The 16,454-nt window shown below is 36.6% G+C and overlaps 1 long non-coding RNA gene and 1 other non-coding gene across 2 annotated transcripts; both read left to right on the top strand.

Annotated features, from left to right (window-relative positions):
- Window positions 1–273: 273 nt before the first annotated feature.
- Window positions 274–345, top strand: trnat-cgu (transfer RNA threonine (anticodon CGU)). The gene has a single exon. It is a non-coding gene; the product is annotated as a tRNA-Thr (tRNA).
- A 3,834-nt stretch (window positions 346–4,179) lies between these two features.
- Window positions 4,180–15,741, top strand: LOC132861199 (uncharacterized). Its single transcript, XR_009649901.1, has 3 exons — window positions 4,180–4,480; window positions 12,562–12,629; window positions 14,614–15,741. It is a non-coding gene; the product is annotated as an uncharacterized LOC132861199 (long non-coding RNA).
- Window positions 15,742–16,454: the final 713 nt, after the last annotated feature.

Raw genomic sequence — 16,454 nt, 5'->3', positions numbered from 1 at the left:
AATCTACCACTTTTTTTGGCATGTTGTATGCATCTCGGAGGCGTTTAGTTTCAACGAAAGAACGTGACTAAAAGGAGAATGAAAGAAAGAATGTGTTTAAAATGAAAATAAATGAATTTGTCAAAGAATGTCTTACTTATGTGTGTAAGTTTTTTTTTTATTTGAAATATATCGGATTTAGCTGTCGGATTTAGCTACTATTTCAAATATGAGTTCAAGACTTTATAATAAAAGTCTCTTGAACTGAGGTGATTTTTGCCCGTTTGCTTGTAAGGCGCGGTGGCCAAGTGGTAAGGCGTCGGTCTCGTAAACCGAAGATCGCGGGTTCGAACCCCGTCCGTGCCTTTAAGCAAAACACTAAAGAACACGAATATTTTACATAGAGGTTAAAAAAAAAATCTAACCAGAATCAGGTTTATTGGCCAAGAATGTTTACACACATAAGGAATTTGGTTCCAGCTGTTTGTGAGCTGTTTAATGTTTGTGACATTAATAACACTTATACTATACATTTATCTTGGACTATACAAGACAAAACAGACAATACGAGACAATACAAACGATGAGATACAATATACACAGTACGAGACTATAATCATTACACAGTACGAGTCTAATGATCAATCACATGCTAGCATTACAAGAGATAGGACAGGTATTTTTTAAAATGTAGTATGTACATTTATCTTGGAATAGATGAAACACTAAGTAGTGCAATGTGTCTTATTAAACATCAGAATACATTCCTGTGTGTATTTTTCCCTTCCCTAGAACCTTCTAGTGAAGTAACCATCACTTGTCATGTGTGGCATTTTCTAGTGGGTTTCCAAGTCACTTGCGAGAGCAAAACGAGGTGCAAGTTCATGTGGTAGCCTAGTGTGAATGTGTTAGGCTATTAATCAGAAGGTTGTGAGATCGATCCCAGGACCACCAAGCTGCTGGTGTTGGGTCACCGTGCAAAGCCCTTCAACCCTCAATTGCTCAGCTCTATAAAAATGAGATAATGTAAGTCGCTCTGGATATACGGGCAAGGCTGCCAACTCTCCCGCATTCGGCGTGAGACTCCCGCAATTGACCCAAATCTCACGCCCTCACGCCACACCCCCATATTCTCACGCAGACTCGTGCAGCAGTGAGGAAAAACAATCGCGCCACATGATCTCACAAAACAACGCGCAGAGAGACCAGACAGACAGTGTAGTGAGTTTTTTGTGACAATTGTGAGGGAAATACACATTTTATTCCCATAATTCCACTGTGTAGTCAGCCGTTCTCCTTCCCATCTGCACCGTGTGAATTGTGAACGCAGGCAGGTCAGTGAGTTACAGGGCGCTCCGTGTCTCCGTCCAGTTTAGGCTAGTAACTAATAGGCCTATGCTGTTATAGTTTATATAGAATTAAGTTAGCATTAGCAAAGTTGTTTGTTTTGCAGCACTGAGCAGTTATTATACATAACTTTATCATAAAAAACAGTACAAAAGCATTTCCAGATGACAAATACCTGGACATGCCTAGTAGTTAATGTTAATCATTGTTTTCTAAGAACAGAATGTCAAGTCAACAACATGCCATATAAAAATGTTTTTATTTATATCAATCACAACTCATCAATCATGTCCAGATATTTGACTGGTGGTTGTGTCAGTATGGATAAATTTGAATTTTTTGTTATAGGATGTTATCCACTTACAATAGATCTGTGAACATGTTAATCACATGTTAATCCTATTTCTGTAAAATGTTTGTGAAAAGGAAATGTAATGTAAATCTTCCAAGAAATTCTGTACAGAGACCAAATACTTTGACAATCAATATACTTAATACACTTCTGCTAATGCAAGGATTTTGTGTTTGTATTTTTTTCCACACCAAGCCACGCCCCTCCATAAGCCACACCCATAACAACGCCCCGCCCCCAAAATCTCACTCTAAGCTTAACTCAAAAGTTGGCAGCCCTGTATAAGGGCGTCTGCCAAATGCTGGAAATGTAAAATGTTATTTATAAGATCCTGAGAAATATGCTGTTTTAGGTCTTCCTGAGAGACCTGAAAACGTATTAATCATTCTACCTAGCTAGTATGAGTTAAGATATTATTTGCACAATATTTTCATGAGAATGTTTGTTACAATGCAAACTCTCCTCTATCTCAGATATGTTCGATTAATTATGGATTAAGATTGTGAATAGCTACTAATATAATATATGTATTATTATTATTATTATTATTATTATTATTATTATTATTATTATTATTATTAATAATAATAATAATAATAATAAAGTAGTAGTAGTAGGTTAGTAGTATAGTTGTAATACTACGACGTCCACAAGGTGGCGCTTTAACGTAAGTCAATAACCCTGCAGTAAACCGTAATAAAGCAAAAAATGTCACCTGGATGTGAAATAGAACAGTGACACAAGTCTTTCACAGCTCAATCCTAAATTAAAACATATCACACACATACAATAACATCAGAGGTGTGCAAAATATTTTTCCTTTTAATAAACCCATTCTTATCAGGAATGTGCTAAAGCTATTTACATCAGCAGTGATGTCTGCATACAGTGAATGTCAGTATTAGTACAGATGCCTGTTCACTCACTAATTCTCTTATTATTGTTTTAAATATAATTCAATTCATATTTGATTCACCACTCATATATATTTTTTTAGAAGAGCTCACTAGGACAGGGTCCAGATCATGGAATTTGTTGTGAAGCAGGAATAGACCAGTGAGGCATCTGAGCGACAGTGCCAACAGTGAATGTTCTCCTCTGGGTTCTCCAGTTATTTCCCCAGTCCAAAGACATGTGTGCTGTCTTTAAATTCATCCATCCATTGTGTGTAAATGGGGGTGTGAGTGTGTCCAATAGTGCCCTGCACTGGGCTTGCCCTCTGTCCAGGGTGTCCACTGCCTTGTGCCCCATGTCCCCAGGAATAGACTTCATGATCCCTGCATAAAAAAGTGGCTCAGTTTCCCATGTAACATTCAATTCACTATATAATGAGCAAACCAAAGGTGTGAGTGGAAAAGAAAAACACTAATGATATCTGGCCAAAGGTTTGTGGACACCTGACCATATCATTCATTGCTTTTTGGGCATCCATTCATGATTTAATTTATCCTATGTAGCTATAATAAGCTCTACTCATCTGTAAAGGGTTTTACACTAGTCTTTGGAGCGAGGCTGTGGAGATGCCACACGTGCATTAGTGATAACGGTCATTGACATCAGGTGAGGAGGTCTGGGGTGCAGTCTGCATTGCAATGTATCACAAAGGTGTTCAGTGGGTTTGAGGTCAGGGCTCTGTGCAGGATACCTGCGTAAAAGATTGGCCACTGGCAAACCATGTGATCATGGAGTGGCTTTGTATGGGTCTATCCTTAAAAAGATAGACAAACAGATAGGCAAACAGATAGATAGATAGATAGATAGATAGATAGATAGATAGATAGATAGATAGATAGATAGATAGATAGATATTTAATATAACACTAATTTAGTGTTGTCACCTCACAGTGTGAGATTTATTCCTGAAGAGAGCACATAATTAAAAGAAATTAAGGAATCGATTTGAAAAAAATTGCTATAGTATTTGAATGTCGTTCCTCGTGGCTAAACTGCAATGTTGTTATTATGACATTGTATGTCAAATGAAAAGCCCAAATCCAGAGTGACTTCCATTTTTTATTATTTCAGTTAATACAACAGAGAATTAAGGGGCTTGCTCAAGGAAACAGCAGCAACTTGGTGGACCTGGGATTCGAACAAACGACCTTACGGTCAGTAACCTAACGCCTTAATCACTAGGCTCCCACATCCCAACTCTACAAACAGTAGCAGTAGAATGCAGCAGGTACAATAAACCTACACAATAACTGCTAACGCACATGTCGTAGGACTTCGGAAGGAAATTAAAGCACCCAGAAGAAAACAAATGACAACTCACAATCAACCCTCCACCGCTGCACTCAAACGTCCTAAAAACATACCACCATACAACCAAAAGTCCATCTGAAAAAATCTGGTATTACAAAATGCGAATGATCTACACTGAAAGAGTTGTTCATAAAGAACCGAGCCGAACTTACCCGATTCATTCTCAGTGGATATTCGAATCTTTAATGACTCGTTACACTGTTGTACAGTTTCCCTTTAAAGTTACACATATGACAGCGTGCGCAGGGGTCCAACGTGCGCGTCACCGAGCAATTAGCGGGAAACACACACACACACACACACACACACACACACACACACACACACACACACAGACACACACAGAGTCAGAACCTACAGCACGCATTTCTCTTCATCACTGAAAGGATTTCGGAAGTGAGAGACGCTCGCGCGCACTTACACCAATACAACTGGACCAACAACAGGAGATATACACTGACATTTTTGTAAGACTATATTTTTTTTTGTTCCAAACTGAACAATTTGGGATAAGAGGTGTGGAAAAATCCAGCACAGGTAGGACCAGATCCGCAGTGTGCACACACATGTAATAGATCTCTCCATGCGAGGTACAAATGCAATACAAATCACTTAATATAAACAATGCACTGCACCTTAACTTTATATAAAATGCATAATTACAGTTAGGAACACTATTAAACTAGCCTAAACATTCATATACGTCATTGGGAGTGAGCAGGACACTGTTGCCTCTGTGGTCATCCAAGTGGACAGCCCATAAAGAAAAAAAAAGTCATTTTGATAGAAATGAATCACTAAAAATGATCATTTTTTGTGTGATTCATTTATATATAATGATATTTCTAAAAATGATATGCACAAGTCATAATGCAAATCTGAATGTTTGTGACCATGAAATAATTAACAGGATGACGTTTATGCAGTTTTTTCTTTTTTTCTTTCTAAAAATATATGAGAACAAACAAGTAACAAGTCACAAAGAAACGTGAAGAAAACTAAAGCAAACGACGTGCAAACTGTGTCATGAGATTATATTTACTCTGACTCATACAAATAATCATGATACAACACCAACTGGTTTTCATTTACACTGACTTTTACATTCCTATTATTATAATTTCAGTAGTTCAGTGTTGGGATATTTCCAGGTTTCTGAAGATTTCTGGGGCAAACAATGGTTTAAATGAATATTGTACTATTTCTATTGACTTTATTGTACTATATCTTTTGGCGTTTTGAAAGATTCATACGCTCCTTGTTTTTTATATATTAGTTAAATTATAAAAGTATCTGAATGATAGAAGTAGATGGTAGAATTTAATATCTTTATGAGTCATAAGTGAGTCATGTTAAACAGTGTATGTGTGTGTTTGTGTGACTATTGTGAGGTGTGTTAGAGGTTGGGTCTTTGTAGGCAAGGTGAGTCCTTTACCACGCTCCCTCAACTGGCCTACAAAGTCCCAGTTTCTGGCTCATGTGACCTTCTGTGTGTTTGCTGATGATGAACTATTACCACTCATCAACCGTGCAGTTTCTCTCTACTGTACAGAAAGCACAGGAGTCATGAAAACCTGCTGTCTTTTACATCCTAAAATGATTTATAATGATTACCTACTGTAAAGGTCCTTAGGTAAGAAACTTATTCACATTAATGTCATTTGTGTTGAATTTTCATGTCATGATTATTGTATAATCCTCTATGGATCAAACGCCAGAGAGAGAGGGAGAGACAGATTTTCGGATGGATATTGTTCATGTTTTTGAATAAAGGACTCGTAATGACTCTTTCCGTATTTCTACCCATGCAGCTTTCTTCTTAATGGAACATTGACGTGTGACAATATTTCTGAGGCATCCATGTTGAAAACCCTGAGCATTATAAATATTACACTGCATATATTGCGTTTCTCTTCCAATTTGAGCTTTCTGTTATTTTCTAATAATATTGCCTGTTATATTATTATGCTTTAAAATATGATCACAAATTTCTGTTGATTTTTTTCCTTTTTACATGAACTAGAACTTTCTGAAGAATGTAAGAATTTGTTTCATTTTTAGCCTTCGAAAGATCAGTTAATATGAATCACGCATATATCATTCTGATTGATCGAGTTTAGGAATAAAAAAAAATAAAATGTTTATCTACTATCCTTAGCAATGATCCTGAAAAACACAACATTGTGTAAAATAATTATGGGCATATTTTTAGAGCGCTAATCGTAACAAATAGGCAAGACTAATTCTCAATTCCCAATTTTTTTAATAAGTAATCCATCGTGTCAGTTCTTTGGCATGCTGAGATACAGCACACGGTAGATACGGATATAAACTACAGAGTATAAATAAAACTATTAAACAATATGTCGACTGCATTCAGTGTTAGTAAAAGCTTGATCGATGAGGAGCATTCAAGAACTTATTCACCGTCAACAAATATAAATCTGAAACTCTACGGGAAGGAGTTCAAATATAAATACAAACACAGTGTAAACCGCATGGAGCAATTAAAGCAATTGAGAAATAAATTTGAGAAGTCGGGAAAGACGTTTTCGAGTAATGTGCAACTTACACAAGGCTTACACAACTTATACGAGGGTGATATCTTACATTATTACACTATCCTTTCTGACAGATTCTTGGCAAATGCCTGCTGTACTAGACTGTACCAAGTCACTAAGTGTTTTGCAGCCTGCTGTGGACAAGCAAAAAAATGTAAGATCCAAAAAAAAAAAAAAAAATTCAGGGTTTGTAGAACCACGAAGCTGAACAGGGCTCAGGTCTGAGTGCCAAAAGTTTTTCAAAGGCATTTAACACACACTAAACACCGGTGTGTGAAGTGAAGAGGCATGGCAGCGTCAGCGATTCTGCTTCAGCTATTCGAGGAGTGTGTGCAACCCAAGTACTACATGGCCTGTTTTTATAATTACTGTGTGTCAGTACCGTACTGTTCTCCCTCTTCTTTGTCGCTCCTTCACTCATTTTATATGTAATAAGACCGCTTGACGTACTCAGAAGGAGCAAAATCAATGGGATCATGCTTCATGCTTTAGATACACTCATCATGATCATGATCGTCGTCTCCTAGCCAGCCCTGCCTTGTTTTCTTGCAGTCGTGTCATGAAAGATCTCATGATTCATTTCAGGGTTTTTTTTTTCATGCCAAAAGTTAGCGCCAAACAGTTTAACTACCCTCTTGGCTCAGTGTTATGGAGTTTAATACAGAGGAGATACAGTTATATTAAAGCGAAGTAATATAATTATTAGGGCGATAATACAGTTTACTGTGGATTAGCTATATTTGTGAAACAGAGCAGCTACACAGAATGGCCCTGTTAATATAACCATAATATGTTCAAAAGCCAGATTACTAATAACTCTATCTCTCTTCTAGGGTCCGAGAATTCCACTTAGTGGGAAATTTTACAGGATGATAAATAAGTGTTTAAAATATTATGGTTTTCTTAAGCTTGTGGGAAAAGAGAAAAGACACAACATACTATAAAATTAAAAAAGAAATGATAACAAAAAAAAAAAAGAATAAAACAAATTCATAATCATTTCAAACTGTACTCATAGACTCAGAGAATTTATTTAGTGACTTATTAAGTGAGGTAACAATTTGAACTCTCTTTCTTTGGGTAGATTTCATCCCATCATGTAATTTTTTTAATGTAGGTAGTGTGAGTAAAATTATTAAGTCAAATGACTATGCTACAAAATAATAAAAATAAATAAATAAATGTATACATTTTATTTATTTATTTAGTTAGTTAGTTTTAATTAATGGGGAAGAGATCAGATGGCTTAATTATTATCCTTTCTTTTATATTCTTTAAAGATTGCCAGTAATTATCATTTTGTCATTATAAAGCTAAAAGAGAGAGAGAGAGAGAGAGAGAGAGAGAATGGCTATAAGGAAAGGTGGCACACAGAGGAAAAAAAAAACTAGCACAGCAGAACTGCTTAGCCAAAAATAGATAGCTGTTTCATTCTTGCTTTGTTCTTCTGAGCATTTGATAGCTGTTGTGTATAATAAAGAGACAAACATGACTACGAACGCTAGCAGAGGCAGCGATGGAACATGTTTACAACAGCAATCAGATGGAACAGCCGAAGGGTTTTTCAGAGGTTGCTTTAATTTGATTTAAGGGAGTCCAGAGGGAGAAGGAGAGAGGTGAGAAATTTTTCGGGAGTCGTAGCCAGACACACGGGAGGTGAGAAGCACTCCCAGAAGGAATAAGCGTAAAAAATGGGGTTGAAATAAAAGAAATACAATAGTATTAATAAAACAGTATTGTATTTATACAGCTATTTTGAAAAGTGAGGTAAATCTCCTGTGACTATCCTTTTGAGGCCCCAGTAATTCTGTGAAGATTCTGGTTTAAGTCCCCATGAAGTTCAACTTGAGATAAAATTTAAATAAAGAAACTGTTCACACATTTTTCTTAGGCATCTTGTTTACTTTTAATGCTTTATTAAGCGTGCAATTAAAGTTTGATGCTCTGTATATCGTGACTGATCAGCCTTTGGTTTTTATGCAGAGTGAAGCGATTGTTTCTTTCACTGCGTTTATAAAATACCGTATAACATGCAATACAAATATCTGTAATGATTACAAGATTATTCTAACGTGTATTTGGAGAAGGTTTGATAAACGATGAGATTGTGGTTAATATATAAATTCAGGATGACAATTATAAATGTTACATTTAGCTCGAATTTGACACCAGAGGTGACGGCGGTGAAGAAAAAGTCTCTGAGAAGAAGAAATATTGAGAGGAACCGGACTCAAAAGGGAAACCATGCTCATCTGGGTGTGATTATAAATCATTTCCCTTCTATAACTCTGTACTGTATAGTCAAAGAGTGCAATTGTGTAACCAGGAAATTCATGCGAGTTTTAACATGAAGTCAATTTTGTTGAAAACTGTTCATATCAAATGCAGTCCAAAGTCATCTGTATGATGTCTATGTGGTACAATCCACAGTAATCTCATATATCCCTAAACTGTCCATGTGGGGTCATCCTCAGCAGCCACTAAGTGACGAGACTCCAATCAGAAGTAGGGCATCAGGATAGATCAGGCAGGTCTGGAGAACAGAAGGGGGTCAGGATTGCTGCTATCTAACAAGTAATCATGTAACAGTAGAACTGTCATTATGTTATCTGGTGTACGTACTATATATAGGAACCAGGAAGCCTTTTGTTATTCAGTCTACTTTCTACTATGACATCACCATTACCATAGAAACAGCCATAAATATGGTTGGAATTGTTGTGCCTTGGCTTGGCTTTTTTAGAAAAAACACTCGCATGGAGTAGCTGGAGCAACCTGAATGCATGTGTGTGTGTGTTTTGCCAGAGTCAAAGATCATAAATTATTTTATGACGTGTTCAACAAACATCTCCAAAAACGTTCTAGGTTCAATTAGATCAAGAACGGAGTTCTGTTTGATTGGCAGCTAAAGACAGCTTCAGGCAGTACTCAGGAGGTTGTACTGCGTATCACAAATCGCTATCAAAAACTTGGTTGTCATTATTTAGTGCCGGTGCAACCAAAGCTAGCTGATGATAACGTGATGGCAAAGTCAGAAATTTTGCATTAGTGTGATCAGTTCCAGCAAAGCTACAATTATGCTGTTGGTGATGGAGAAATGCAAACAAAGAGCACCAGTGGACATGAAATGATTTAAATAGTTAGAGGATTGTTACGCTGTAAAACATGTTTCTTCTCTTTAACTCGCCGTCATAAGTTTTGGATATTTAACCAAACTTGGAGTCAGATCACAGGGTCAGCTTTGATACAGCACAGATGGAGCAGTGAAGGCTAAGGGCCTTGCTCAGGGGCCCAACAGTGGCAGCTTAGCAGTACTGGGGCTTGAACCCCTGATCCTCTGATCAACAACCCAGAGCATTAACCACTTTTTTTTGTGTCCTAACTAATCGTTAGTCGAACCATCATGTAGAGTTTGTGAATGTTTATGGACTTTCAATTCATTTAACCAGCTTGGAATGTGTTAAAGTGTAGAGGGCATCATGTCTGCTTCATGGGTAGCACATTTGCCTTGAATCTCTGGGGCTCTTGGGGCATCAAGTCTCACCTCCACTCCACTGTGTGCAGTTTGCATGTTCTCCTGTTCTTCGAGGGTTTCCTCAGGGTTCTCCGGTTTCCTCCTTCAAATCAAAGACATGTTGTGTGCTGACTGGTGTCTCTGAATTGTCTATAGTGTGGATGAATGTGTGTGTGTGTCCTCTGATGGGTTGTATCTACAGATTCCTTGAAACTCTTGTCTATAATAAAGCAGTAGAAAAACTGATGGATGGATGGATGGATGGATTGGTGGATGGAGGGATTCATTATTGTATAAGAAGATCTTTATTGTATAATGTTGGATCTGGGATCATGTCGCACAGTGTAACACATGATAATCATTAAAAAGATTGGTTTTAGAGGTTAAAACTGGAGGCTCTACTTTAGAAGCTTTTGTCTTTTGTTGCAAGCATTGGCAATCTGTCTGTTTAGGATCAGTCGATGTGGATTTCCAGTTTTAAAGATGGTTCTGTGTTTTTTGTTAAAAAAAAAAAAACTGCAGATAAAAAAACAACTTCCAGCTTATGCTGTCATGATAGGGGATGTGGTAGCCTAGTGGTTACGGTGTTGGTTTACTGATCAGAAGGTTGTGAGTTCAGATCCCAGGTCCACCAATCTGCCACTGCTGGGCCCCTGAACAAGGCCCTTAACCATCAATTGCTCAGTTGTAGAAATTGAAATAAAAATGTAAGTCAGTCTGGATAAGGGTGTCTGCTAAATGCCACAAATTTAAATGGCATCATAACCTGCCGTCCACTCAGAAGTCTTTGAAGGAACTGAACGCTTCTCTTTATGTGCCTTTTTTTACATTTCTCTCATTCTTTCTCTCTTTTTTCCCCTTTAATATAAGTTCTGTTTTTTTTCTCTTCTCCTCCACCCCCCTCTTTCTCTTTCACCCATTTTTCCTCCCTTTTCTAACACTTTCACACTGTTAAGCTTTTTTAACCTTAAAAGAAAATCCTTTAAATCTTTCTTTCATTCCTGCATCCCTTTTAAATTCCTTCGCAGCTCGCAGTATTTCCTTCAGGAAGTGCACATCTAGGTCAGAATCAAGCTTTGACTAAAAAAAAAAAAAAGAAAAGAAAAAGAAAGGAAGTATGTCACAGTATTATAGGACATAAGACATGGCGGATAAATCTGTCTAAATTTATTTATTTGGTTCGTTCCTATCCAGAGCAGAAAAGAGTTTAGAGCTGATAGAAACAATTATAAAGGTTTATAGAGTCTGGCTTCAAACAGGGTCCAGCGACAGCTCTCTGACAGCGACGGGATTTGAACTCAGAACCATCTTCTGCTGGCATTTTGTTTCTTTTATTGTCGTTAGAACCTCATCTTTCATCTTGTTGTACTAACAACTGTTGCCTATTTTTATCGTGCAGGATGGTGAGTGCCGTCCAAACACACACAAGGAAGTTTTGCTGAAGAAAAAAAAAGAGCATGTTGAACTCAATAACCTCTCCCAGCTCGGCGTTCAAATCCCAAAGCAACCCCCACTTTATAAGAGCAACTTATAAAGCCTCTGGCATATGTGTGTGATTGGAGGCTGTGTGTGTGTGTGTGTGTGAGAGAGAGAGAGAGAGAGAGAGAGAGGAAAATTCTCTGCACTCTCTTTCTAAAGTTTCTCCTGTTGGACGGCTGACAGCGACGAGAGAGAGAGAGAGAGAGAAAGAGTAAGCGGACGAACGAGAGGCAGCAAGAAAAATGAGGGACTTTTAGGGGCAGCTGTGTTTTATTAACCCAGTCATAATGCCCCTAAAAATCCTTATTGCTCTTGCAATGTTCAGCGAACATGCTCCATCTTCGCTCCTATCTTAGCACGTCTTCTACAGAGATGATCTGTGATCTAACGCTCGTGCATCCGTGGCATGAGACTATGATACAGCACTGTCACCACACACACACACACACACACACACACACACATAATTCGCTACGACAGAATAGAAAGCCTGCACAATTTTGTTCATATGCTACATTCTTCTATATATTTCCTAATTATTTTCCCATTTACAGCTAATTCCTTTCATTATACAGTTTATTTTGTTTTTGTTGTACTTTGAAATTCAAAGTACAAAGGACAATGGTCAAAAATGATTTTACTCTGTTTATTAGTGTGTATATGAGGGATAAATTTCGAATTAGAAATTAGTTGTGAACTTATGCTACACTGCAACAAACCCATCAGCATTCACGCTACATAAGTCATTGTTTACGTCCTGTTTACGTCGCTGTTCCTTATTATCACTAAAAAACCTCATCGTCCTCATGATTTCAGCTTGTTTTGCTGACATTATCTAACATTAAATTGAAATAACTGAGTATTTAAGTATCTAAAAATGAAGCTAACTATATTCTGTGGTAGAAGATGTGGGTCTAGAATGTGGAATTTTTGGGAAAAGAATCGACTTCACGAAATCTCTACAATGATGTACCTGATGATGAGAGTAAAATAATTGTTTACTTCCTGTTTACTTAACTATTCCATTTTTGTCATGTTTTTTTTGTTTGTTTGTTTTTTCTTAGGTGATCAAAGATCCACATCCAAAGAGCCTCATCATCCCGAACACATGTTGAAGCAGAATCTACACGAGGTACAAAAATAACAAACAAAATCATGGTGTTGTGTAACTCATCTGTTTGACAGAATGCTGTGAGATATCTGCAAAAGCTTTACCGTTTACGGCGTGTCACCTGACACCGACTAAAATGGTTACGTGCATTGATTCGGTCCATCTGTCTGATGCTTTTTAAAAAAAAATACAGACATTTACTCAACAAGTAACAGCTGCTTCAACAGAGGAACCTGAGAGCTTTAATGAACAAAGTAGATCTTTATATTTTTGAAAAAATTCTATATATATATATATATATATATATATATATATATATATATATATATATATATATATATATATGCATATATTAAAAATAAAATACACGGCATAATTCTTAGACGCTCGACTTTTATTTTTTTAGATTTTATTTTTTCATTTTTATTTTTAAAGCCACCTTTGCATGTTATGTAGCCCACCGTGTATAAATGTGAAAAAAATCAGCATATGTTTAATCCATATTGTAAAATATGATCTGCTATATAAATGACATCTTTATTTTTAAAAATGTTTATTCTTCTTATAGGAGAATTATAGGACACATACTGTCTTTATTAGACATTAGGTCATTTCCATGCCAAATTTAGCATAAATCATCGTATTAGTATAAAAATCCTTAATTGTTGTTTATAGCAAAGGACATGTGATTTGTCTACGGGTTTAGTGGGAATGTTTGCACTACACACCCAGGTCAGGGGTTGAGTCAGTGCACGTAGCAATGGATGAACTACAATCATTAATCCCTACAGAGTGACCTGAATAATGTGTGGACCTGATAGTGTGTGGAGCTGTGTAGTTACAGTGCATGGTGACTCATGGTGTGTAACTACACCTCGTTATAAAGCCCATGGCTTAAGCGTTTTGCTCCACTGGAGCTGGCTTGATACCAGAAGAATAAACTCCATGCTGTCTGATTGCTTGAGTGTGTGGAATCTCGAACCTCTCTCCCTGTACAACCTCTAATTTACACACACACTCACACACACACACACACACGGATCACTTCTCAGTGCTGAGAGTCACCCGTAGCTAAAAAAAACCTTACGGTGTTTGGATGGCACGTTATAATATGAACCACACTTACGTACTAAGAGCATAGAACGGAAAGCTGACCTACGGCTGCATCGATAAATCGCACGCATGATGAATAAGCAACATGATGTAATCCGATCATCCGATAATAGTATAGTATAGCATTTCTGTAATCTGACTGGTCAGAAAGCGTTGATACATTTTTTGTATTCTGTTTTCTGACAGAGGAAATCACACGTTAGGCCAAGAAGCTTCACGTGAACGGATTGAATGATACGGGAAACATTTTGTTGTAAGAAATGTATTGATTGATTGATTGATTAATTAATTGTATGGAAGGTATCTTAAGTGTCACAGGTAAAGTTTCCCCGTTCCTTTAGGTCCTCTGACGCAGAAAAGTCGAGCTTTTAGCTTCGACACACAGGATGATAAAGAAAACGACACTAAGTTTACAGAAGTAATAAAAGAAATTATAGAAACGAAGTAACATCTCTAACATATATCGCTTTCCCTAATGATCAAGCCTGAGGCGAGGGTGGAAAGGAAAAACTCCCTGAGATGCTATGAGGCAGAAACCTTGAGAGGAACTAGACTCAAAAGGGAACCCATCATCATTTGGGTGACACTAAAGAAACAAAAACTCATTGGATTTACATATGTCGGTTTCACGTGATTGAATTGTGTAACATTAACACAATTAATTTGCGTTCTTCCAACATAAAAAATTATAACATGTATTTTCATTGAAAACCTCAATCTCACTGAGCTGAGACGGTGAGACTATAGTCATACTTCCATTCAGCGCCAACATTAACATTTAGCTCAGTATAAACAATTTTGTTAAGAAACATAATATTTTTATGTAAACTATACGTGATTTTTTTTTTCTTAAATTGAATTGACCACGTATTTCTTTTTTGTTATTTTTCAGGGTAAACTGATGAGGACTGAGAGCAGATGTGTAGCTACAGGGCTGGATTTTGAAATTGTGAAATATTACATCAGTTCCAAATGCCGGAGATTATAACTGATTACACGGGCATCTAGTTATGTTTTGTGCAGTACTTGGGCTTTTATTCTTATTAAATTCAAATTCAACTTTTATTTGTTACCTACACAATCATACACAGTATGACATGTAGTGAAATGCTTTTTATGATTGGTATAAAAAGGTTCAATTCAATTTTATAGTAATTGTATTCTATAGCGCTTTTAACAGTGGACATTGGTATTTAGCCCCAATGAACAAGACTAAGGTGACTGAGGTGACTGTAGTGAGGAGAAACTCCTTTAGATGGAAGAACCAGACCCGAAAGTGAACCTCGTCCTTATTTGGGTGGCACTGGAGGGTGTGATTATAAATTGTTATAAACACTAGATAGTGTTATTATGAATAATGTCCGTTCTACAATCATATACAGTCTGACAATTGTATATTGATTAGGAGGTTGTTGTCCTCAAAGACTACATGGAGTAGGCAGCTTCTCTTTGAATGTCCAGTCATCGTTACAGTTCCATGCACACAAACACTTTGTTTAATGACCAGGATCCTAAAAATCCCGAACGTTATCAATACATCATTTGAAATATTTAGAACTCACAGTGATGCTCACAGCTCCAGTGGTTTTCTCTGTGGGTGAACGAGGATGATGCTGAACAATTCCAGGATATGCTTTTTTTTCATTGGTTGTTGTTGCGTTAAATCTTACCCAGATAGAATAGTGCTGTTTTCTGATTGGCTATTGTGTAGCCTCTTTTTTGATTGGCTGATAAGTGGCAGGCTCGACATTTTGGGCGCTGTGGCTTATTAAATATATGATAAATAGTCAAAAAAAATTTCTGCGTGAGAAATACAATGCGTGATACTTGAGAGCCCTGATAATATGATAAATGATAATATGACGTTGTAGCTGAGGACTGAGAAGGGATGAGAAGCAGGCTAACACTTATCACTGTGTTCATGACGAATGTGTCAATTTATTCTCAGTTAAAGAATAAGATCCTATTTACTTACACTAGCTTAATAATTGCTAACAGAACACTTGCTTATCTCTTCAAATTTGGGAAAATATCTTTTTGAAGCTAGGGTGTAGGGTGTAGGGTGTAGGGTGGGTTTTCATGTAGGGTGGAATTAGTTGTTCATGTTGTCAGTAATTGCTTAAATATGACCATAAAACAAGGGGTTTCCAGTAAAACAGTAAACAGTAGCCGGTTTTGCCTGTTTACTTTGGTAAATTCATGTAATTTATATCAATACCCTTTAAAGTAAATTAAAATGTAAAATTTAATGAATGAAATGATCTACATTAATTTTTTTTTACATAATATTATTGAAGAAAACAAACAAACAAACAATACCAATAAATACATAATACATACTAAGCTTAATTAGTAATCTAATTAAATAATTAATTAAATAAATAAATACTATAAAAGAATACTAATCAAAACAAACAAATTATACTAATAAATAGTATCATTGAGAATAAATTAAATACTACTAAATGATATAAATAAACAAATAATGCAAATAAAAACAAACAAACAAACAAACAATTAAATAAATATTATTCCCAAGGTCATCAGAATAGAATGGTTTAAAAATGTCTTTCTCTCGACTCCCTAGAAATTTTGACAGTCTTTTGCTAGCAACAGATTTGAACCAATCACAATCAGGCATGTTTCCCTCCACTCCTATCACGGGTCTAAGCCACTCACAAAATGCAGGACTGTTTCACATTTCTCAAAAAGATGTTGTTCAGTACATTTCCA

The sequence above is a fragment of the Tachysurus vachellii genome, chromosome 18 (genome assembly GCF_030014155.1).
Source record: "Tachysurus vachellii isolate PV-2020 chromosome 18, HZAU_Pvac_v1, whole genome shotgun sequence".
NCBI classification, from domain to species: domain Eukaryota; kingdom Metazoa; phylum Chordata; class Actinopteri; order Siluriformes; family Bagridae; genus Tachysurus; species Tachysurus vachellii.
Note: the sequence above shows the minus strand (reverse complement) of the source record. Positions and strands in the feature narration are given on the sequence as shown.